The sequence below is a fragment of the Neopelma chrysocephalum genome, unplaced genomic scaffold, assembly GCF_003984885.1.
Source record: "Neopelma chrysocephalum unplaced genomic scaffold, ASM398488v2 Primary Assembly neopelma1_200, whole genome shotgun sequence".
Classification (NCBI taxonomy): domain Eukaryota; kingdom Metazoa; phylum Chordata; class Aves; order Passeriformes; family Pipridae; genus Neopelma; species Neopelma chrysocephalum.
This window is the reverse complement of record NW_020897862.1, coordinates 1,701,228-1,724,811: the sequence shown is the minus strand read 5'-3', so window position 1 is coordinate 1,724,811 and position 23,584 is coordinate 1,701,228. Positions and strand designations below refer to the sequence as shown.

Sequence of the window (23,584 nt, the reverse complement as noted above, 5' to 3'; positions counted from 1 at the left end):
GAAGGAGGGGGGCAATGGCCAGGACCAGAGCAACAAGAGGATGAGCAGAAAGGTTTGCAGGGACCAGCAGAACAAATGGGAGTGAGGACGGTCCAAAATCCAAGGGGAGAAGAGGTGTGAGCACCCCAAGGACAGAGGGAGGGAGGGCACTGCCGTTTCACCACGTTGTGTGCAGACCTTAGAGTGTCAGTCCTCAGAGTGATGTAGCACAATTCCTGATGTACGCGTGTTCCTTTTGTAAGTCATCTCCTACCCTCACTATTTTCAGTGTTCCTTGATTTTTGGAGACTGTTGTAAATAAAAGATTTTGACATTCTCACGTTTGGATCCCTCACTCATCCCCACGTCATCATTCACACACTGACAGCCAGAGTGGCCCTGGCAGGATCTGTGCTGGGTGTGAGGAAGGCAGTGGGAAGGAGGCCACAGAACCAGTTCCCAACGGGCACAAGATTGGCTGCTCCTGCTGCTGAAATCGAGCCTCTCGAAGCCAATTTATCACATCCAGAAGAGCTGGCAGTCTGGAAAAGGCAGCTCAGGATCCCACGCAGGTCTGCAAGAGGACTGGATCAAGCAGGAGCATTAGCCAAGGCTTGTGGAGCCTTTTTACTCCTCCACTCCATGCTGTGCTTCTTCCAGAGCATGAAGATTGTCCTGTGCCGACTCCATGAGAAGGGGATTCACCTGCCTGCTCCTGCAGCACTGCAGCTTCTCAAAGCACATCATGCCTGGCACAAACTTCTAGTTGTGGTTTCTCTCTGTGCTGCAGCACCAAAGGGCTGTCCTGCACCTCCCAGGACCCCTGCACCCCCTCGTTTGGATGTGCCCACAGGCCACCCAGGTACAACGCTGCTGGGAAGGACAGCACTGACAGCACAAACCTCCCTCGATTTCCAGCCCTCACTTCTTCAGTGAGGCCAAAGTTTCTGGTGAAACCTCTGTTAATAAATACCAGGAAGGCTCAGATCAGTACCCACAGGAAGGAGCAATGTGTTCCCTTTAATGAGAAGTTGGAGGTTGCCAGTAGGGGAGGGTTTATGCTCAACCTTGCCGTTGGGAAATCACCAGGAAAGCCTAGAAGGGGGTTGGTTTTGGCTACGAATTCACCCCTTGCCCCAAGAGCAGGTGTGACAGGCACTCCCTGGCACACGGGCAGGGAGCTGTGTGCGGGCTGTGGACTACAGGGGAGGCACAGGTTTCCCTTTGCAGGACTGAAGGATCACCTGGTGAGTGCCCAGGTCTGCCAAATGTGGGGATGGGGGCACAGGAAAGGGGTGGGACAGCTGCAGGCACAGGCAGAGATGGACAGTTTCCATGGCTCCTCAGAAAATGGCTGCTGGGCTGAGGAAGGGTTTGGGATAGGGAAGGGGCTGGGAGGAGGGATTACACAGGGTGACAGCTGCTTGCTATTCATTTCAAGCTGGCAGAGGAGGGAAGGAATTGTGTTTCCATCTGCAGGAGCCTGTCCATGCAGGCTGCTGGCTCAGCCCCCGTGCTGATGCTGAGGGTCCACACTCCGAAACCTGCTGCCTGCCACTTGGCAGAGCCCCATCTCTCCCCCCAGGTGAGCGAGTCTGGTGTGAAGTCTTCATCACACACAGCAAATTCCCCTTGGTCCTCTGTCAGCCCCTGGCACAGCGAGGTCTCCATTACCTCCACAGCAGCATTTGAGGGCTCTACCTGTGCTCCCTGTGCCCCTTCTCACACAGGCTCCTTCCCACCCCAAAACCAACCCCACTGCAGGTGGCTTAGCACAGAGACAGGGAGATTCTAAACCTTACCTGACTCAGCTGCGCTGACAGGAAAAAAGAAAGAAAGAAAAAAGAATATTTTCGGGGTTTTATTTATTTTTACTCCTCGGTGTTTTTCTCCCCCCTGCTGTGCTCGGTGCCTCCCCCCTCTCTCTCAGACTGTGCCTATGAGGGCATTGCCCTGCACTGAGCTTGGCCCCCGGCTGGTTCCTGAGAGCCCCACATGGCTCGTTATCCATTTCTGAGTAGCTCGGGAACAGCCTTCCCGCTCTGACAGCTGACACAGGGGTCAGTCAAAGAGGATGACTCACCCTCTTGCCTTCCCCGGTAATTTGTCACCCCGCAGATGACACATCTTAGTGGCTCCTCCAGAGCTCTGGCAGCCCCGTGGGGAGCTGTGCCTCAGGGATGCTCTTTTTTTATCCTTGTTGGCTGTTTATACAGTTATTATGTGCTCCCCAAACCCTGAGGATGGTGATGGGCAAAAGCCAGAGAGACTGGGTGCCAGGCTCTCCTTTCTGTAAGCCAGGGCAAGAGCTCAAGTGAGCTCAAAACAGAGGGTACTTGGGAGGTTTGTGGCTCATGTTTTTCTGTGTGTTGGCCCACAATGCCTATTTCTTGTTGCCTTTTTTTTTTTCTCAAGTTAGAGCAAGTTTATTGACTGCAGCAGGCAGGGACATGGAGCCTTGTACCACCATGATATGGGTGTTTTGACAGGGAGAAAAGCAGTGAAGGAGCCTGGAGAGGAGTAAAGCCTGAAGTGCCTTGAGCTGGGGTGAGAAAGATTGCCAAAGACTTGGTTTCAACCCCAGATTTGAAGCAGAGAAGCTGCTTTGCTGGCTGGGGTTGTGGGTGCATCAGTCTGGATTAACCTGGCAGTGTAAATCCAGCCATGGCTGCACTGGAAGGCAGCAGCTGGCACCAGCCTCTGGTGGTGGGACGTGGAGGAGGCTAAATTAAATTACAAACACATTTCTACTGCCTGCCTGAATCACAGCCTGCCTTAAACATGAAAGATTCTGTTTGTGGATAAGGAGGTTGTGAGGCAACAGTGAGGGGTGACTTTGGGCAGGAAGGAGGTGTGGATAGCCAAGAGGGGGTAAGTCTGAGAGGAAGGGCTGTGGTGCTGCTTTGGGTAGCCCACGTGAGAGCATGTGGGCAGGGAGGACAGGGATGTCCTCTTCCAGTGGAAGATGTGCCAGCCTTGCAGTCCCAGGATGAGAGTGGGGGTGAAGACACCCAGTTGCTGAAGGGCTCAGCTGAAAAGTGGCACTGAGAGCATTGTGGCTTGCCTGGGTTTGGCAGGAAGACAAGCAGCTTGTGTTCTGCGTTGGGCTCATCCTGTCTACAGCTGTGGGCACTGATGTCTCTGCAGCCTCCTTGGAGCGTGATGGGTGTTGGGTTATGAGGAAACTCCCATGTGAAATGAGGTGCTCTGAGATTATTTCTCTAACCAGGCTGAACCCCGGGAGTGGGGCAGGGCAAACTCAGGGTGAGCTTTTCAAAGAGCTGTGCAGAGGTAAATGCCCACAAATGGTTGTCTGAGTGTGGAAAAAGTTTGTTGCCTTGGCGTTGAGCGCTGCCTGTCAGAACAGCTCCATGCTCAGGGCAGAGATGAGAGGCACGAGCTGCCCCTTGGTGGCATTCAAGAGCATGATGAGTTTGCAGCCGCCTGCCACGGCTGCTCTGCTTCGCTTGAAGGGGTTTGTGTTTGATGGATAAGGTAGTTTTGTCACAGGAGGGTGAGGAGTGATGGTTCATTGCCTTGAGTGTCACCTGGACCCGTGGTTGTTTCCTAAATGAGAGGCAGCCCAAGAAGTGCTGCCTGTGGGATTTTCTTTCCAGCTCTTTGCTTGGAGAGGAGGAAGCTTCTCACAAGAGAAACTCCTTAAGCTGCCAGACTGCTCAAGGGGAGCTTGGGTTCATATTTGCTGCTTTTAACCTGTTCTGTCTTTAGACTCAGTCTATGTCCTCTGGCACAGAGACACAGCACTGCTTGCAGACAGCTGAAACAGTCTGGGGGACTGGCTGAATTCTGGGAAAGCTAGACCAGCTTTTTATTTTGCTTTCAAATGATATTGAGCTAGCTCAGGACAGTGCTCCTATGAATGCTCTTTGGGGGTCAATTGCTGCAGAGGCTGGTGGCTGATTTCTTAAGTTATTTTCTTTTTTTAACCCTTGCAGTCTTCCTGAGGGTTCTGGTTTGTCAGAAACATAGGTGTGAATAAGCAGACTTGCCCTCTGCCCCCATAGTCATGTATCTCTCAAAGGAGCTGCTATAAGGGAGCCAAAGGACAAACCCAGGCTGTTGTGAATGCCTGGAATGACAGTGATGACAAACCATGAGATGTCACGAGTGCTTTGCATCTGTATGTCTTTAAGCTTTATTTTTCCTGATGTAAAAATGGAAGTGACATCTGTGAGGCTGTGACCTTAGTGAAATCTGCTGATGGATGCTGCTGGAAGGCTCCTGTGCATCATCTACGGCTGCCCTGCAGAGGCTCTGCCCTTGCTGAGCTGGCTCTTGTGTAGCACCCTCACCATGTCCCAGGGCTCTTGGCACTGGGAATATGGGAAGGCTGCTGTTGCCTTGGGGCCTGGATTTTACATGGGGAGAGAAATCACACTCTGAACTCCTCCAGTGTGTGTTTAGGCATCTGGTGTGGTGACAGATCTCACCCTCCAATATGCAGTTACCATCTTCCAGCTGCTGCCAGAGGCTCAGGTTTGCTGGGCCTTTGCTGCTCTGGAGCTTTATGGTTGAGCAGCCTGGTGATAAACCTGAGAGAAGAGCATGCCTTAACCCTGGAAAGCACAGAGGCCAGGTCAGAGACCCCCAACTAAGCACTAATTTTGTCCTCCACAGGTTATCATTGTGTGCTACCAGAGAAGCCCACAGTGCTCTCCAGAAAGCCTCTCTGCTGTCTGCTCTCCTGGGGCCATAAAGCCAACTACAGAAAAGCAGATTCAGCCTTCTCCAGATGCACGGAGACAAGTAAGTTTTTCCTCCAGCACTGCTGCTCTGAGCCCATTCCTTCGAGCTGAGAAAGCTCCTTACCCAGCTGACTCATAACAAACCCTCCCTGCCCACCCACAGCTGGATTTTGGGGGTGCTCTGTGCCGATGGCTGTGCTGTGGCAGCTCCCAGCAGGGTTAACCAGGTGCTGGGACAGCTCAGCAGGCAGAGCCACGCTCCCTGTGCTGTGTTTGAAGGGGGCCAGTGGCTGCAGCCCTGGCCTGGAGCTGCTGCAAGAGCCTGGCTGGGGAAGGCGGATGGTGACCAGGCTCTCACCTCACGTGTGCTCGCAGCCTGTCCCATTTATTAGCAGTTAAAACTCGCTGTCTCTGCTCCAAACGGAGTGTTTACAGCATTGACACGAACAGCTGTCCCAGTCAGCCAGATCATAACAAATGGGAGCTCTGGCTGGAGTGTTATTTTGCTGCAAGGGGGCAATACATCTTATTACTAAACAATGAAGCTCGTGATGGATGGTGACGAGTCACTTTGCTGTCTTGCTTGATGATCACACTGAAAAATAAACATAGAACTGAGGCTGTTCACAGGGATCTAGGCAGGGCCTTGCATTGTACCTGGGAAGAGACAGCACTGAGGTTCTCTGGTGTCTTATCTGCAACAGCTTTTGCATCAGGCTATTGGTTATGCTCCCTTCTCTCTGGGAGGGGTGTGGTGGCTGGGGGAGAAATTTGAGGGGAGAGAGGGGAGGGGTGGCTGGTCAAAAACATGGGATGTAGCATGAACTAAAGACAACTGGTTTCTTCTCTGGGAGCACTGCAGAGCTCTTGTCCTTGGTAACGTTGTCTCGTTATGAGGCAGTGTGGGTTGCCCGGTGCTGTTCTGATCCAGCCAGAAGAAGGGCTGGGCTATTGTGGGAGCTCACGGCTCGAAGCAGGGGGGGAGTGGGAACAAGGTACTGCAGAAGGCCATGGAGGAAAATGATGGTTTCTGTGGGGACGAGGTCCTCCTGAGGGCCAGGCACGTCACCCTGCTGCTTCAAGTGACCTGCATGGAGCACTGTAAGCCACAGCCTCTCTGAGCAGAAAGCTGGAACAAATGAAATGCTCATTTAGTGCCAGCACAAAATTGGAGGAATTCTGTTTGACGGACAGAGGTGAGCGAGTCTGATCAGCCACCTCTGGGTCCGTGCAGCTGCAGCAGCCAAGCTCAAGCCTGTGCAGGTACATTACCCACAACTGCAGAGACTCTGCTGGGCTCTTGGACCGGGCTCAGCAGGAGCTGCAGAGGGGGGAGAGCTGCTGGCTAAGGGTGGGGTGTGACTCACTGATCTCTGCACATACCTTCACCCACGCACCCTTCCCTGCGGCTTCCAAGAGAGCAGACAGCACAAGGACCTGGATTTTTCTTATCAGCCCTCCCCCCTAAGGGTGTTTTCTTTTAAATGGGAGCTGTGAAATGATCAGAACAGGTGGTGCTGTGATTTCACTCCAGAACAAATACATTCGGAGCACAAGTGGGACAAGCAGAAGTGCCCCACGGGAAGCAGCATCTCCTCTGTTTGGGTGGTGGTGCAGGTGTGGCACAGCAGGGCTGACAGCAGTGAGGGCTGGGGCGGGTGTCTGAGTGGCACGGGCAGTGTTGGGAAACCAATTAAAGCTCATTTAAACTATTAGCATATCAGCAGGCAGGAATTCTTCCGACTGGATTGGTTTCACTAGGGGATTGGGGAATAGGGCCAGCGTTCATCTGGCAGCTCTTCTTTCAACACGCTTGTATTCATCACCTGCCCTGCCCGGGCATGGCTGGGATCTGCTGGAGGAGAGCAGCAGAGGGGCTTGGTGTATCCCTGAGGAAGGGCATTCCCAGCATTTCACTGTGCAGCAGGAGCCGTGGTGATGAATGGCGGTGCAGGGATGAGCTCTCGGTTGGGAGCCCTGAAAACAAACAACAAAGCAGCTCTGTTTTGGTCTGTGTGTTTGTTGAGTAGATGAAGGACGGGGAAGCTTTTTAAAAATCCCAGTCCTCTTTTTCCCAACACATTCTCCAGGGTATATATTTATATTTAGTATCTACTTAGCAGAGGGGAGGGGAGGGCTGTCTGGGAACGGGGTTTGCTGAGAGAGGATGGGTTTGTAATCCAGACAGATTCAAAGCCTAACTTAAATAGAGCATTAATGGAAGAGGGAAAGCTTTGAGACTGCAGCTTTCTATTTTGGCAAAAAAAAAAAGGAGCTGTCTGTGCGTGCTGGCTGCTGCTGGAGTGCAGGGTGGCTGGTCCCTGCATGGAGCTTTCATTTCTGTGCACACAGGCGCTCTTCAGGGTGCTGGTTGGGGGGATTTTGGGATCAAGTCCTAAAGAGGTCAGGAAGGGAGTGAGTGGAGCTGGCTTACCCCACATGTGTGTGCACCATGGTGGAATGAGCAGTGATGCTGCCAGCTTTGGGGCTCCCTTGCCTTTCTCCAGACACAGCTGAAAGCAGCCTGGCCTGGTGACCTGCAAGCCACCGCTGGACATATCTGGGAAAGACCCTGTGGCTTTGTCTTTCTTCCCAGGTGGAAACTGGGGTTCTGAAGCACTGCTGAGCAGTGCCTCTCCCTGCTGCCTGGCTGTCTTCCTGCTGGCTCTGCTGAGCTCCCATTACCTGTCTCCTGTAACTGTCTTTTCCCTTAAAATCGTACTGAAATTGGAAAACCCAGCGCTGAAAGATTTGCTGGACATCAGACTGCAGCTGAAATCATTATGCTCCCTTCTTTTGTTCTTGTCAAGGTCACTGTGCATCTGGAGATTTTATTTCTGACTGTTCAGTAAAGATGAGTGCTGGGACCAAGCAATTCCTGTGCAGTGGATCCATGCCCAGGGACTGTCTGGGACTAAGCTGCAGGTTCCTTGGGTGCATTTGCTCTTTGGGTCAGTCAAACCCCTGATTTCTTTGCACTGGTTATTTTTGTTGGTAAATATCAATATTTGAAAGTTACAGCCCTGTTGCCTGGTTACCATGGGGTAGAGAAATCACATGGACTTGATTTCTGTGGGTGGCTGTGGATGGTGTGTGAGCAGTGCCCAAGCAGCTGTCTGAGGTAGGAGGGAAATTCAGGAGCTGGGCAATGGCATGGGACATGGAGGATGCAGATCCAGCTGGAGTCAGAGATTGAAACAGGAGTTAAGTGATGAGATATTTAACTTTTGCGGACCTGGGTACGTGGAATAACAAGAAAATTATCTGAAGAAGGTCTCTGCCCTCCTACACTAGGAATAGGTAGGAAAAGTTAGTCTCCAATACCACCATATCAGCAATGAAATCACACTGTGGTCCCTGGACACAGGCTCTGACAATCATTTCCTGCAAATGCTTTGGCCAGCGAGTCAAGTCACTCAAATATTTGCTGAGAGGTGGGTTCTCAGCTCAGCCTGTGCCTGGCTGAGCCCTTGCCAAGGAGGCACGAGGATGATGGGAGAGGTGACCTGGGCTGCTGTTGGTTTCTGCACTCGGAGGAATTTTGCTTCTGAAAAATGCAAATGTGGTTGGAACCAATTTTGTTCACGAACGTGAACAGACACTCAAAGGACCTTTTTTTCAATCTCCCCATGACTTCTCCTTCTCTAATTGCTAGGATGAATGCATAAACCCTTATACTGAAGTGTTCACGAGAGCTGGTTTACTCATTTTGCTCTTTCTCTTGGCATAAAAGTTGTCTTATTAAGCAGGTTTTAATGTTTGCTCACCGAGAGACATAGATTATGAAGCTTTAGGAATAACTTGCATCTGGAAAAGCCAATTAATAAAACAAAAATTCTGATGTCATTTTCTCATAAATTAACAATTGATAGATAATTTACAGTGCTCATGTCATTAGGCAAATGGACTTTAAATTGATTTCAAATTAGTGGGTTAATGATTTCCCACAGGTGCCATTCCAAGGGGCAGCACTTGCAGGGTGTTTTTTCAGTGAGGGGGTAGGTGTGCAGGAGTAATTGAGGCAGTAATTGGAGTGGTGGTCACATTCACGTGCAGTATTGATCTGCAGAAAAAGTGCTGACTGCCTCCATCACTGTGGCAAAGAGGGGGTAGGAAAGGACTCTGGGAAAGACTGCAGTCTTTGCATATTTCTCCTCTCATAACTTCCTTTTTGTACATGTTAACTCCAGGTGGAACGTTAAGGAAGCCGATTGATTTGGTCTTGTTAAATAACCTTGGAGTTCATAGTGCTGGAAAAAGATATTCAGCTGAGCTCTAATTATAGTTGTAAGGGAGCAATATGTCCCCAGATTGATTAAAATTGGGGTGATGATTGCATGGAATCCGAGCCCAGCCTGAGGAGGAGGTGCAGTGCTCCTGTCACTGCTGCACCGAGCAGGCTGTGTGCTGTGAGCCCAGCCCAGGAGCCAGAATCCAGCCTGGCCACCACTCCGGTGTCAGCTTCATCTCTGTGGGACTTTTTTACTCCTTGTTTTTGTTTTTCTGTCATTTCATCGTGCCTGCAAAGGCTGTGAGTACTTTAGGGGACAGCCCGACCGGCTCCTGTGTGTTGGCACAGGGAGCGAAGGTTGGAGCCCTGAGGTACCAGCAGAAGGTCAGGGATTGACAGCCCACCTTGGTCAGTGCTTGGTTGCCAGGAGGTCCAGACTGGTGTCATATTGGAGCAACTCCACTGGCTTGGGTAGCATTTCTGGAGGCTTGTGCTGGCATTAATAATTTGATTATCTGGGCTTTTTGTCACTTCACCCCGTATGCATGAGGCATAAGAAATGGTGATGAACTCCCCCAGGGGATGAGGAACTATCATCCCTACCCCACCTGAGTAGCTGGGGTGGGGAGGGAGGGAGAGATGCCCAGCTGAGGCCAGGAGAGGGAAGAAGGGGCTTCCCTCCCATGGCTGGGGTGCAGCTTTCCACAAGCCCCACGTCGTGCAGGTTTGGAGGCTCCTGAGGCAGGACAGTGCTGTACAGAGAACACCATCCAAACTGGCACCACCCTGAGCAGTGCCCTGGGCATTGTTAGTCAGTGCCACAGCTGGGCAGGATTATGTTCTGAGCACAATGGGCAGTGACTCGTGAATGGAAGGGCCGTGGAGATGGATTTTGTTGGCAGTGCCTGTTTGTGGAGCTCAGTCTCCCTGTGGCTGGCTGTTTACACAAACTCGAGTGCTTCCCGGCTTTGTACTGCAAAAATGAAATTCCTCCTGCATTAAAAATTTATGTTGGGCGAAAAGATCAGAGTGTGGAAGCTTGATGAGAATATTCCCCCTCCCTGCACCACACATACCTCATTTCGGGGTAGCTTTCCTGTGAATGCCAGCTGATGACTCAAATCATGCAAGCTAAGGTTATAATTACCTTCCATCAAGGCTCTTTAGGAAGTGGAAATGTGCCCTTAAATATTGGGTGATCCCTATCAAGATGAAATTTATACCAACTGAGAAGTTATTACATCCCTTAGCATCACCTGTGCTTCCAGAGGTGTTGAAAAGGACCCAGAGAGAGATTTATGAGAAAGCATCTTTCCACAATATGTTATTTTGGATTCAAGGACACTGGAATTATGTCGTTTATTGCACAGAGCTACTCGTGTCAGTACACAATTCAGCTCATAATTATAGCCTTTCGTCTTATTAGCATATGGAAGAGTTTATATAAGTTTTATCCAAACATTTTTTAATTCATTAGGTGTTCTCCTTCTATCTGCTGTGCCCTGGGGCTGAGAAACACTCTGCACTTGTTTTTTATGGAAATTAGACCTTAAAGATGCACATAAATCTGTAGACATGCTTCTATCATTTAAAAATGATACCTTAAGATGCATACAATGAAGGGAATAAGGATTTAAATCCCCAGCCCTGTAGAATACACTTTATTTTGTATATATTTTGCAGGGAAGCAGGTACAGCAGCACATCTTGAGAGGAGTTTGGGAAGACAAGGTGGAATGAGGGGTGGGAAAGGACAGGGGAAGTGGGTTGATGGTGATAGTGGAGGTGAGCAGCAGCTTGAGGTAAAGACTGAAAACTGGGCAGGGATGGGATGTTGGCAAAAGAGGACAAGGCTGGCAAGACTTTGGGGTGAGGTTTTTTTGGTATCACAGCATATGTGGTTTTCCTGATACTGCCACCACAGAGTGCTGTGTGTCCTGCATGGGACAGGAGGGATGCAGGACTCAGCACAGGCTTGGTGCTGCTGCTGGAGGAGTCTGTCACAAGCCAGGAGCAGTGGTGATGCCCTCGAGGTATGGAGGGAGCCCCAACCCTCCTTGCAGTTGGTGCCAGTTATCTCTGGTGGTGCCTTGTGACTCCAGGTTTCCTGTGCCCAGACAGGGCTCAACTTCTCCTATATAAAATCCTTTTTTCCCATAAAATCCCCCCATGTGATTCTTGGCTTTGGCTGCACACTCTGAGTCTGGAGGAGCCATGACCTAGAAGGGACCATCTGTTTCTGTGGGTGCAGCCTGCTGGCAGGCAGGAGGGTGGCAGGGGCTGGGAATGAAGGCTTCAGCTCCATATCCTGCTGTTCCATGTGCCTCCTTGCTTGGTACTTTGAAGGAAAAAACCAAAAAACCCCAACCCCAAAAAAGCTGTGGTGGAACCAGCCTGATAACTCCTCCCTGCAGATGGAGGCTGGGAATTGTGACTTGTTTCCTCCCTGCATTGGAAACTCTTCCCTCAGTCACAGGAGGGACCTGCAGGCAGCACTGTTTTCTCCCAGCAACCTGGGGGGTGATGGACCTGGGAGCACCTGGCTTCAGGAGGGCTGATAACAGGCTGTTTCTAGGGGTCAGAACTTCAGCCATCACCTTCAGAGTCTCACAGAAAGGCTTTGGGTCTAGACCCACAAAAGCACTGAGGAACCCCAAGAGGAGTTTGATGCTTTAGCCGGGGATAGGCTGTGAATGAAAGCCCCTGGCCCGAGGTGTTATCTGTAAGGATCTGTCACTTGCTCAGTGAGAGTGGGAGATAAAGCCTCTGATTAATGCCTCCAGGGAGTTTCTGCAATATTGTTTTGCAAGCAATTGTCATTTAACATTAAGGTAAATACCTTGGAGCTGCAAACTAGAAAGCCTTTTCCCCCCAATCCTTCTGCAAACGGCCTCTTGGCTTCCCAAGCTTTCCAGACAAAAAGTTAAAACTGCCTTTTTGATCTGCCAGTGCCGCAGCCAACCTGCTGGAACCCCTGAGCAGTGTGTGGTCACTTCACCAGGTGGGGTTCTGGGCAGAGCAGCTCCCTGCTGGAATGGCTGGGAGTGGGGAATGGCTGAGAATGGCTGGAATGGGGGAGAGAGGGGGAAATGGAAAGCAAACTTGGCGTTTATGCCTGGTTTACCCCTTGTAGGAGGAGGAAGCTGCTGGTGAGTTGGCATAGGCTGGTGCTGAGTGGCTGGGTATGTAAATGAGTTCACTTCCAGTAGGGATCCTGGCTATAGGAAAAATCCATCCATCCAGGCTCATATCTTAATACCTGTGTTTCCCCTGGAGAAGTTTCCCCCCTAAGCTTCTGAGCTAATAATTCCTTATCAGGCTCTGGTGACTTTTACTTAAGAAAGGATGGGGGAGACACCCCTCCTAATGTTTTTCCTTCGTGTGTAAATTATGTGAAGTCTTTTAATTACTCCTGCCTCTGGAAAGTTTAGCTTCCAGCTTTCCTTGGTCCTTTTTGCCTCATCTGCTTCTTGCTGATGTAACCAAGCCCATGGGGTAGCCAAAACCTGCAACCCAATCCTTCCCACCACTCTGTGTGGTGGAAATTGAGTGTTTTTGGGGTGGTCACTGCATCATTGCGGGTGTGCCCCGTGCCTCTGTGAAGGTGGTGGCAGTTTCAACAGCATCTCCTTTTCCCATCAATCCCCAGAAAGCCACAGTGTGCCTTGTTCTGGCTCCTTCACAGCAGTGCAAACAATTACCATTGCGTGAAAGCCGCGGCTGCCCGTGCTTTAACAGCATTGCAAATTACACTCATAAATTCAGAGTGCAGCTAATTGTTGTTTTATGGAGTAGATGTTCTTCAGGAAAAAAAAAAATTAATCTGTAAACACTCTGATGCCCTGCTGAGCAGAGGGCTATTTATCTTGGGTGAGGAATAGCCTTCCAGAGGGATGTAAGGTGGATCACAGACTTTTCAAGGGCAGTCACGTTCCCCTGGCGTGGTTCTGGGCAAGTGTGATCTGCAAGAGGTGTTTTTTTTTTCAATGTGGGGTTTCACCTGCTGCTGGAGTGATGTGCCTTGTGATTATGGTATTATTGCTGCTTCTGGCCTGGCTGAGATCAGGGCTCCCCTGTGCCACCCACTGCCCTTGGGAAGGGGAAGGATGCAGTTGGTTTGAAGGATTACACTCCAAGTGGATGTGACTGGCAGGGGACAGAGGCATCGACCTCACTGTGCAGGGGAAGGGAGATGCTGGGCAGGCTCTGCTTTGTTTGCCAAGGTACTGCTGTGTGGTATTTGTCACCATAAGGAGGTGCCATGAGGAGGCTTCTGCCCTTCATCTATCTTAAACTTGTCCTGAGGATTGATGGGAGAGCCAGGAATGAGCTGCTCTGGAGGCTTGGCCCAGAGCCCTGATCTGGAGTGGCCTCATCCTGCACCTGGGGAAATCAGTGGTGAAGGAGCCCCCTGTTTGCCTGGGAGCCATCCAGGCTTCCACCACTGGAATGGCCCTACTTAGGTTTCAGCTCCCCACCTTCAGACCTTGGCGCTGGTAGATGAGCCAAAACCTGCCAGTTCCTGTGGTGACAGACCCACCCTCAGGCACTGCCCCCCTGTCCTGCCAGTGCCACGCTCTGTGTGCAAATGTAGCCCTTTAAAAGGCCACTTTGCTGCCTTAAGTGCTATAATTTTCCCGGGTCTTTCTCTCTATTCCTAATTGGATCTTCTATACTCAATTTTCTTCATCTGTGGAAATGTTATAAGGGTGAGGTTTCAGCGCTTTCTCTTACAGTAGTTTATTGTATTTTAATTCTGGTGTCAGTGTGCAGTGACTTGGCAGGATATGTGACTTGCCAGGAGGCAGGGAGTGGGAGGCTTTATAAATAAAAACCCTGCATCTGTTCCATCCCTCTTCACAACCTGGGGCTGATCTTTTTTGCACCAGGGCAAACCTGGAAGCTTTTCACTAAAATTGAGGGTGGCACCAGCATGGTGGGAGTGTAACAGAGATGAGAATCTGAGTGTTTGTGAATTTTCAAGGCTGTGGCTTTCAGTGCTCTAAAGAGCTAATGTATATGTATTTTAATAACTGTAACCTTCACAGCAAATGCAGTTTCTGCTGAATGTGCACAATGTAAACCTGCAGTATAATAGCTGGAAAGGTTATTTGTGGTAGATCTTGACACGCTGTTTGGAGTGGGCTTTGCCTTGCTCCAGGAGGCTCTAGTGAGACTCGGGCAGGGAATGATGTGCTAATTGAGAATTCAACAAATAACAGCTTTTAAAAGGTTCTTGTTTGGTAGAGTAAGACACCTCTAAAAACACACTTTAACTGCTTAGAAGCTGAGTGGACTGTAATTACAGGCAATAACAATGCACTGAGCTTTGCAAATGCTCTGTGTAATCAAAATGCTTTTCTCCCTTCCTTGTAGTGCTGAGGTGAAGCAGGCAAAGACAGGGAAGTTTTCCCTTTCAGTGCACGGAGAGGGAGCTGTGCTGAAAGTGCTGTCTGTTGCCCAGGTCCAGCTCCAGAAAAGGATTTGGATGCTGTGAAGAGCTTTGGGGGGTAACAGCCAAGATTGGCCTACAACGAGTGCTACAGTGAATGATGGTGGACAACCAGCCTGAGACCCCAAGTGGGAATCAGACCCTTAAGCCCATAACGTGCTTTGTGGGGCTCTGTGTGGCCTGGGGGACTCACGCTGTAACACTGCTCCTTTAAAGGGGAAGAACTTTGTAGCCTGTGGGAAGTGAGCAAAAGCATTTGCAATGCAAGGGTTTGAGCCAGGCTTTCATGTGAACAATGTGCCTTTTCCCTGCAGTGGTGTGGAGGCTTGTTTGGAGTGTCCCCTTGGCTGACAGCCCTGGAAGGGCTGTGGTGACCTCTTCTAGGAGGGGAAGGGAAGGTCTCCCCGGGAGGTGTGGTGGTGCCTCACTGCTGCTGCTGGAGGAGCAGGGGCCAAGAGGGGTGAGAACAATAGTGGAGCACGGGAGTGGTTTTGGAGTGTGGGCTTGGCTCTTGGCTGTGCTGCTGGAGGACCTGGGGCCTGACCTCCTCTCCGAGGAGCTGAGCTGGAGCTCCTCGTCTCTGCTGCTGAATCCAGGGTTGCTCTGACACGGGGTGAAGGAGGCAAAGGCTTCAATCTGCCGTGGTTGCCAGGCTGGAGCATTTGTGCATGTTACCGTGAAAATTGTGGTGCTGGCTCTTGGCTATTGGTCAGAGCGACCTGAAGGGGGAAAAAATCATCTGCTCCAATGCCAGCCATTATTTAAAGGAGTCACTTTTTGCTCCTGCTCTGAAGGTGAGCTTACTCTAAATGTTGAGTGTCACAGTGAATATGTTCAGCTGAGTCTGTGTGTGGCCCCTCTTCCTGCTTGTACTGGAGACCTTCAGACCTCTCCTGCTGTACCCCTGCAGCTGAAATGTCTCAGCTGTAACCTATTTTGCTTTCCTGGCAGAAGTTTTCTAGTATAGCACAAGGCTTTGCAAGGAGTGTGTGGGTGAATGTGAGAAAAGCCAGCAAGGTGTTCAAATTCAAGTAGGTCAGAAGTGGGAAAGAGAATTTCACAGGAAACACTGAGACATGTATTTTAAGTGAATTTGTTCCAAATGGAAGCCAAATCATCTTTTTCTTTGAAACTCAGGTTTTCTGGAACTGAAATAAATCCCTTCCACCTTGCAAATAGTCACTCAAACCTTCAATTAAATCAAAACCTTTCTCTTCAGTAGGTTGGGTGGGAGCTGTTCCAAACCGGTGCGGTTTAGGCTCACTTCTAAATAGCAACGCACGTGATCGTTCAGCAGAGCATTTGAAAAGTTACTCGCGTTTAATTTGCATTTCAGCCCTGCTGCCCTCAACAGCTAAGAACGAATGCAAGTCAATCATTGCAGGAACAAGTGCCGTGCTGTGCCCTTGGTAATGGTGCAGCCAGCCTGGCATTCATCCCCGTGCCACGCTGCTTCCAAACACACGCCCTCGGGCACGTGGCCCGGGTGCTTTCCGAGCCGCAGCCCGATGTACAAACCCTCGGTGAAGTTTATCTGCGGGAACAAAAGGCTCTTTTTCCATCCACTGTCATTGCAGCTGCTGCGTGGGAGTGTTACAGCGGTGCGGGGAGGGAGAGGGAGGGGGAATGTGCCTCTCTGTGATCGCGGAATTGAATTCTTTCCGTGTATTTATGTAGCAAGTGTCATTTTCTTTGCACAAAAGGGAAGGTTCAAGAAATAAGAGGTTTAACTGAAGTCATCAATACAAAAGAAGTGCCTCGGGTGGTACCACTGTAAACAAATTAGGCTGGATGTCTGTCTAAACAACCGATAGCTCGCAGGCAAGTAAATAAAACCCAGTGAGGATGTGACATTCCTTCAAGGGGACCTGAATGTTTTGATTTACCTTCACTAAGGAGCAGAACGTGCTTGCCCCAGCCCTGAACTTTGCTGGCTCCAGCATGTGTTCATGTGAGCACAGAGCTCGCTGGTTCCTGGGAAAAGGGGCTTGGCTGGAGCTGGCTGATGATGAGGCTGCTGCTCAAGTTGCTGCAGAGCTGGTTCTGCTTCTGCCTGGCTCCTTCCACCCGTGTGCACCCTTCCTGAGGCCTCCCAGGTTCTGGCAAGTTCCGGGGATGTTGTGGCACTGCAGGCAGTTTGCAGTGCAGGGGTGTGTCGCCTCTGTTCTGTCTGCAGAGGGGAGCAGCTGTGGGTGAAGCTGAACATCAGCACATGGGTGTGATGTGCCCAGCAGGGTGGTGGGAGTGAGGCACAGGAGGTGGAGAGCTGCAAACCATGTGCTGGGAACCCCGGACTGGTTTCCTCCTTGGCAGCACTCTGGTCACCTTGTGGAAGAAGCTTTTGGCTGAGTATCTGGGAATGCAGACACGAACAGCATTGTCAGGGCACTGTCTGCCCCCTCCACGGAGCAGGGCTTGGCAAGTGCAGGGAAAACACCAAGAGCCTCCTTGACATTTCCTTGTCGCCCCTTCTCAGCCACCCAAGCTGCTGGTTTATGGCTGTGAGCAGCAGGAAACATGGGAACTATTTCTCCTTTGACATTTAAATTACAGGCAACATTTCCAATTAAATTTCCCCCTTTTTTACTAGATGTTGGTTCAGATATATTAGCCTCTTTATTTTATTAGGGTTATTATCTGTTGTGGAGGCTGCAAGCGATGCAGAATTTGCTGACATTTTTGCAGAAAGACTTTGAGAAGCATTGTCTGCTCTTAACCTTTGGGAGTGTGTGGGGCTCTGCTGTTGGGCATTTGCCAAAGCCATGGCTGTCTTAAAATCTCTACAAAGGATCTGCAACTCCAGCAAATCCAGCACTGCTGGGAGTCCCAGGGCATCTCTAAACTACCTACCCTTTGCCTGCAGCCTGTAGGTTCTCTGCCCAGGGAGAAGGTGGTGTGGCCTTTGAGAAGGATGGGAAAACCCAGACTCGCCCCTGGAACTGTCTCCCTAAAAGGCACAGAGCTGAGCCCAGATATTTCCTGGTGGTTTAGCTCTTCATGTGTTTCATTTTGCTGACCAGATAAAGGTTTCCTTGTCGTGAGGAGAGATGTTCTTTGTCAGGGCTCTTAATCTCTGAGGTCGTGCAGATAAACCCACAGACCTGGAAAGACAGGAGAGGAGGAGGATGTGGCTGGTCAGGCAGGGGGAAGGAGACAGAAGAAAGAGCAGTGGGAGGGAAGTGGAGAGGGAGAGAGAGGTTAGGAGAGGGTAAGTCATGTCACATTTTTCGTTTGTGTTACTTGTCCTGTTCTCCCAAGCTGTTGTGAATTAGAACAAACTGAGTCAGCAGGAACTTGGTCTCCCAGTAGAAGCATGAAGAGATGGTGTACAGGGATTTAGACATGATTTTTTTAAAAGTAATTTTATTTTCCAGTGTGCTGTAGCTGGGGTTTAGCTTGGAATAGCTTTATTGAGAGACCTGCAAGGCAGTTGTAGCATTACCCAGAGAGAGCAGGAGCTGCTGTGTGGCTGTGTCAGGCTTTACAAGTATGTTGAAGGGATTTTGCTTTGTGCAGAGCTGTGTAGTTAAATCCTCTTCAGCTGCTTTGACTGGTGCTGCTCCTGTAAGTGACTTTCTGTGCTCCTGGTATGATAGGAGAGAATGTCCTTTGGCTCCCAGGGTGTTGAGGGCTGACACAGCTGGAAGAGCTGGTCTCCAGTTCCTGGCAGGTCCAGGGGCTGTGGGCTGGGTGGGTCCATGGGAGGATGCCTTTGGAGGCCCCTCACCCACACTCACTCTTTACTGAGTAACTGAGAGGAGCTCTGCTCCCTTAGCAGGGCACGGGACTGACTGAACAGGAGAGGTTTGGGGCTCGAGATGTGCAGCAGGAATGAAATGCAATTTGTGAGGGCATAGATTTGAATGCGTCGGTTCATTTGTAAAATCAACTTCTCCAGGCTACATAGCTTTTTGATGTCTCACCAGTATTTAATTGTCTTAACTTGGTTTTAATAGAATTATTAGGTTTTATATCTCTGTAGATCTTGATTTATTTCCCAGCTCTCAGTCTATTGGCCTGTGGCAACACTTCTGCTTAGCTTTGATTTGTAGGGGTGGGGAAGAAGTTATTAGACCAGCAAGTTTGTTCTGCATTGGCAAAGGGGACAATTCTTAACCAAATCATATATGTTTTGTGATGTAGGTTAAGTGAAGCTATGGCAATACTTACCACACTGGATGCACTGGATATTATCTTGATGAATAAATTATTCTTCTTTGCCATTTTGGAATGACCTCGTGTCCGTCCACATTGCATTTCTGAGTCTGAGGGAAAAACCTTTTCCAAGCAGAGCCGTGAAATGAAGTTTTGAGCCAAAGCTGGTGACTGGAGGGTGAAGTGAGGCAGAAAGATAAATATTTTGAGTTTCAGAATTTGTGTTTTTCTGAAACGCTTAAGTATGTTTTGAAACAAAGACTTTGGTTTTGTTTGGTTTGATACAAATCCAGTTTTTCTGGACTTGAACCAAGATGAAATTCCACTTTTCACATCTTTCTTGGTCAATTACTAAGCTAAAGCAAACAAAGAAATGAACTCAGCGAATCGAGTCCTTCCCCAGGCTGCCAAGGCTTTGGCTGAGAAAGGAGAGATTGGCCCTGTATCCTTGGGGATCCTGCTTTTTAGAGGAGAGGGTGGCCAGCAGCAGATTGGGGGAGGCATCTTGGGACACCAGTGGATTTAGCTCGTAATAACAGCTGGGTCAGTGACAGCTCTGTCTGTGGCTGATAAGTAAAAGAACAAGCTCAGAACTGCAGGTCAAGAAACAGCAGCTGTCATTACCCTCGAAACCCTGATAACATAATCCTTTAATAATACCAACATAACACCAGCAGCTGAGGGCAGGGAGGGGACAATTGGAAAACCTGGCCCTGCTGTTGGCGTGGACTGACTTGGGAGAGGAGGGTGTGAGGAGGTGTTTGGGGCACAGTGAGGTGAAGGTGGGTGTCTCTGAGCACAGGAGGTGGCTTTGCTAGGAAGGGTGCTCTGCTTCAGGCCCAGATGAATTTTTTTTGTTTTCCTAAATTTTCTTTTTGCTGCTGTTTTTAACTTTCACAAAGGGAGCAGTGGGACCTGTGCTCCTGTTTGTGCCCTGAACTAATGCTGCAGATCCCTGCTAGGAGGAGGAATTCCCTTTGGGGCTGGGAATCCTGGTGCTTGAAGATGCTGGGACAACAGGGCTGTGATCAGCCTCTGCAGAGGAGGTCCATGTCCTCAGGCTGTGCAGCTCTTCAGAACTGGGGAGTGCATTGAAAATAATACAAAAAGTATTGGCTCTTACTGGATATGATGTCCCTCTGCCCCCACTTAAGAAAATATTGCCCTCCAGATTCAATCCTGTAGCCCATTATTCATGAGGTCATTACTGTTTAATTTAATCACCAAATGTCAGCTGAATCCCATTTATTCTGCCAGCTCACTGGAGATTTACCTATTTATTTTACATTTCAAATGAATTGCTCATTATTCTGTCATTCCGGGATTTTATTCTGTAATTTATTTTGTGGGCCCTGACAAGTTGAAAATGAGCCCTGGTTCTCTCCTGTCTTGCATGTTAATTGTCAGGTCCATGGTTCAACTGTTTGCTTGCAGGACCGAGGGACCTGACCCGGTATTCAGGGAGGGAGGGGAGCCAGGCTGGGTAATCCCACAGCTGCTGTTGCTGATTCAACTGTGACAAGAAGGAAATACTTTTTCTCTTTTCTCCCTCCCACGCCTCTTGGGTCGCTGTCAAAGGACAAATTACCCCGTGCCACTTGCTGCTGAGATACATCGTGGCAGCTCGGAGGTGTGTGGTGTCCCTTGTGGGGTGTGGGTGTGTGGTTGGAGCCCTGAGAGCAAAGGCTGTAAAACAGAAATGCTGGACAGAACACACTGTTTGGGGGATGAATCAGCCCTCTGCTTTAATGAGGTTAGGATGAAATGGCCCTCAGTGAGGGACTGTCCTTACATTGCCTATTTCTAGCTCCGATTTTCTCTTCTTTGCTCTTGTTTGTCCTGTGCTGGACAAGACAGAGCAGTGTTCTGTTCCAGGGATGATGTCCCAAGGTGTCCCTTCACTTGGGTGAGCTCTTGCTGTCCCCTGTGGGTCCAGGGGGCTGAGCTCACAGACCAGCTCCTCGCAGACAGGTTGTTGTGCCTGTGTGTTTGCCTGGCTGCCACCATCCCCGTGTGTGATCTGAGCCCTGTCCAGCCTCTTTCTCTTTCCTTTTGCAGAGCCCACAATATTATGGAAAACCAATTTTCTGTCAGGATTAGTTCTTTATCTGCCAGTTGAGTGCTCTGTGCTTTTTCTCAGCTACTGAGACCCCTGGGCCCTGCAATTTGCCCCTTTATTATCCAGTTGAAGAGCAGCTCTTCTGTGCCGGAGAGGAGACTTGTTAAGGAAATTCATGAAAGGCCAAGGACACTGGCAGGCACTAGAAAGAGCAAGAGGAGGAATTCTGAGGGTAGGAAGAGGGATTTCAATCTTCAGGGCTCATTTTTTGGTGGAATACAAACTGAGCATGCTCTCAGCTCGATTTGAGCAAATGGAAAAAAGAAAAAGATCCACTGGGTTTGTCTTTGATGCTTTCCCTGTCTCTGACACAAATCCAAAGCACCTCATTGATTTTCTGCTTTGCCCAGCCCCAGATCAGCAGTATGAGGTTGCTCCTATTTGCTGGGCTGAGTTACTGCCTGCTGCTCCTGGTGAGCTTCCCTGGCAGGTGCGAGAGCTGGACGGAGTAAACCTGCTTGGCTGTTTTTCTGAGATCTTTTTGGACGCTGTATTTTCCCACCCTACTCAGCCCAGGCGATTAAGGGCGTGTTTTGGAAGTCAGTCTTTTATAGGACTGGGAAAAATCTTTCTTGGATCTGCCTCACTGTCTCTGGGGAGTGAGAGCCAGGCCAGAGCTCGTGTAGCCCTGCTGAGGAACCCCATGTGCTGTTTGTAGCCCTGAGGGTGACCACAGTCAAATTGTGCTCCCTTGTCTGCATGTCCCCACTCCTCTGTCTTGTCTGACGTTCCAGCATCCAGGGCAGTGGCTAATGGATGTGATGGGGTGCTACTCTGTGTGCTGGGAGGAACAGGGGCTGAAACAGGGTCTTTTGGACATGATTCCACTATGAGCAATTGCAAAAGCACCTGAAACATCAGTGACTCGCTCGGCTGCTGCTCCCTGGGCCTCCTTCCTCTTCCTGCTGTCTGGTTTGACCTTCTGTGCCCTCACTGAGGTTGAAACCTCCCAGCTGATGGAGCAGGATTTGCCTGGTTTGCAGTTGCTCAGTGCAGGGAGGAAAGGGGTGGCCAAGTGCTCAGTACTTGTTCTTGTGAACAATGGCTCATAAAGTGTAATTTTCCATGCGGATGTCAGGCATGTTTATTTCTGGGTACTTAAGTACTCTTGACTTGGCCCTAACTGAATTTGTGTCCTAGCATTTTTCTTAATTAGGCTCTCTGATTCCTCTATGCCAGTGTTTAATTGGAGAGTAATTGGGAAAAACAGTGGTATGCATCCTGCTAGAGGAAATGGATCATCTGCCTGTCTCCTCCACGTTCCTGGCAGGCTCTCGGGAGGGGCCTAGTTAAATTTTGGCCTGTGACCCCCCCTTGCAAGGTCATAGTCTCCTCTGCTTCCCTCTCTGCTGCCTTGCTGATGCCAGGGAGGATTGCTGAGCCCTGGAGCAGCAGGGTGGCTGTGCTGAGAGATGTGATGGGCTGAGCAGGTTCTCCCATGGGTGTCCCTGCAGCCTGACTCTCTGGGGTGTGATGGAGAGGAGTGTCAGACCATCAGTAGGTGTTTGGTGGGGGCTTAAGCCCTGCCTGGTTAGATCCTGCCAGAGGAAAGGCTCTGGAGCCCAGCTGAGCACTCCTGGCTCTGCCTTCAGCTGAACGTGGGATGACAAATAGAAGTTATTGCTGCAAATGCTCCTTCCACCCATTAATGAGCAGTTAATGGTACAGAGATCCAATAACAATCCCTCAGACTGGCTCCAGAGGTGGTCTGGCACTGTCCCTGCCAAGCAGCCTCTCTTGCATTGTCCTGTGTCTGGGGGAGCAGTGAAGGGGATGAGGGAACCAGGAGGGGAATCCTGAGCTCCTCCCTGTCCCCCATAAGGGGAGTGTAACCGTGACTGGCACAGACACAGGACTGGTGTCCCTCTCATGCCCGGGGGTGCAGGTCTCAGTCACTGACAGTGCTGCAGGCAAACACTTGCTTTAGGCTCATTTTCCCCCCAGTTCCATGTTCCCAGGGAGTTCAGGAGGCGAGGAGCAGGCTTTGCTCTGTTCAGCAGGCTGTGTGAGGGTTGGGGTGGCTTTTTGATGTTGCAAAGCTCCTTGTACCTCTTAACTGTAAAAACTCTGCTCCTTTTGAAGCTGCTTAAGCAGTCCTATTATTGAGAGCACTAAGTAGAAAATAGAGCCCCTCCAACATCTTCCCTGCTGGTAACACATTGTGAAAAGCTTCCTTTCCTTTTAAAAAGGAGCAAAGAGCCTTGCTTTGCTGTCAATAGAAGATGCATTTCTCTGGCAAACAGCATAAAATAAATCTATTTAAATAGAGGTAATTTGGTGCAAAGGAATTGATTTTGCTATCACGGTATGTTGGATAACAGTAGTTTGTTTCTTTAGGAAAAAAAAAAGGAGGTGGGGGCAGGTCCAGAGCTTGGTCCTGTGCACAGCTGTGGAGCTGTTTCCCTCTGTGTTTTTGTAATCTGTCTCAGAGGGAACTTGCTGTGTATCCCCCTCACTCATTAGGTTTAGTTTTGCTGACCCATTTAGCCTGAAAAATGCCTGGCTCTGTTAGTCCAGCCCCACACTCAGTTAATCTTGAATGATCCCACTTCTAGAGGAGTTGGGGGGTGGCAAAAAGACAGCAACAGTAAGGCTTTAGGCACCTCTGAGCTCTGGTAGAAGTGCAGGGGCTTAGAGCATCTGGTAATTGCACCATTGTTTACCTGTAGCTGGGCCCTAAAAATGAGGTGTCTAAGGAAAATGGATGTTTGGTCAGTTTAGGCTGTCGAGCTGCAGAGCTGGCTTGCTTTGTCTCAGCTCTTTCCCTCTTTATCAGCACGGTGCTCTCATGGTTTAAGCCCAGCTGGCACATGAGCACCACACAGCCAGTCACTCATCATCCCCAGGAAAAGATAAAACCTGGGGGTTGAGATAAGAACAGTATAAAAATTGAAATAAAGTAAAATAACATTATAATTGAAGTTAAAAGAGAGAAAATAACAA

The 23,584-nt window shown here is 49.8% G+C and overlaps 1 long non-coding RNA gene across 1 annotated transcript in view; it reads left to right on the top strand.

The window, feature by feature from the left end:
* Nucleotides 1–1,000: 1,000 nt before the first annotated feature.
* Nucleotides 1,001–23,584, top strand: part of LOC113977143 — a 53,611-nt gene continuing 31,027 nt past the window's right edge. The window contains exons 1-2 of the long non-coding RNA XR_003537265.1: nt 1,001–1,226; nt 4,618–4,746. This is a non-coding gene — a long non-coding RNA (uncharacterized LOC113977143). The remainder of the gene's footprint in view (nt 1,227–4,617; nt 4,747–23,584) is intronic.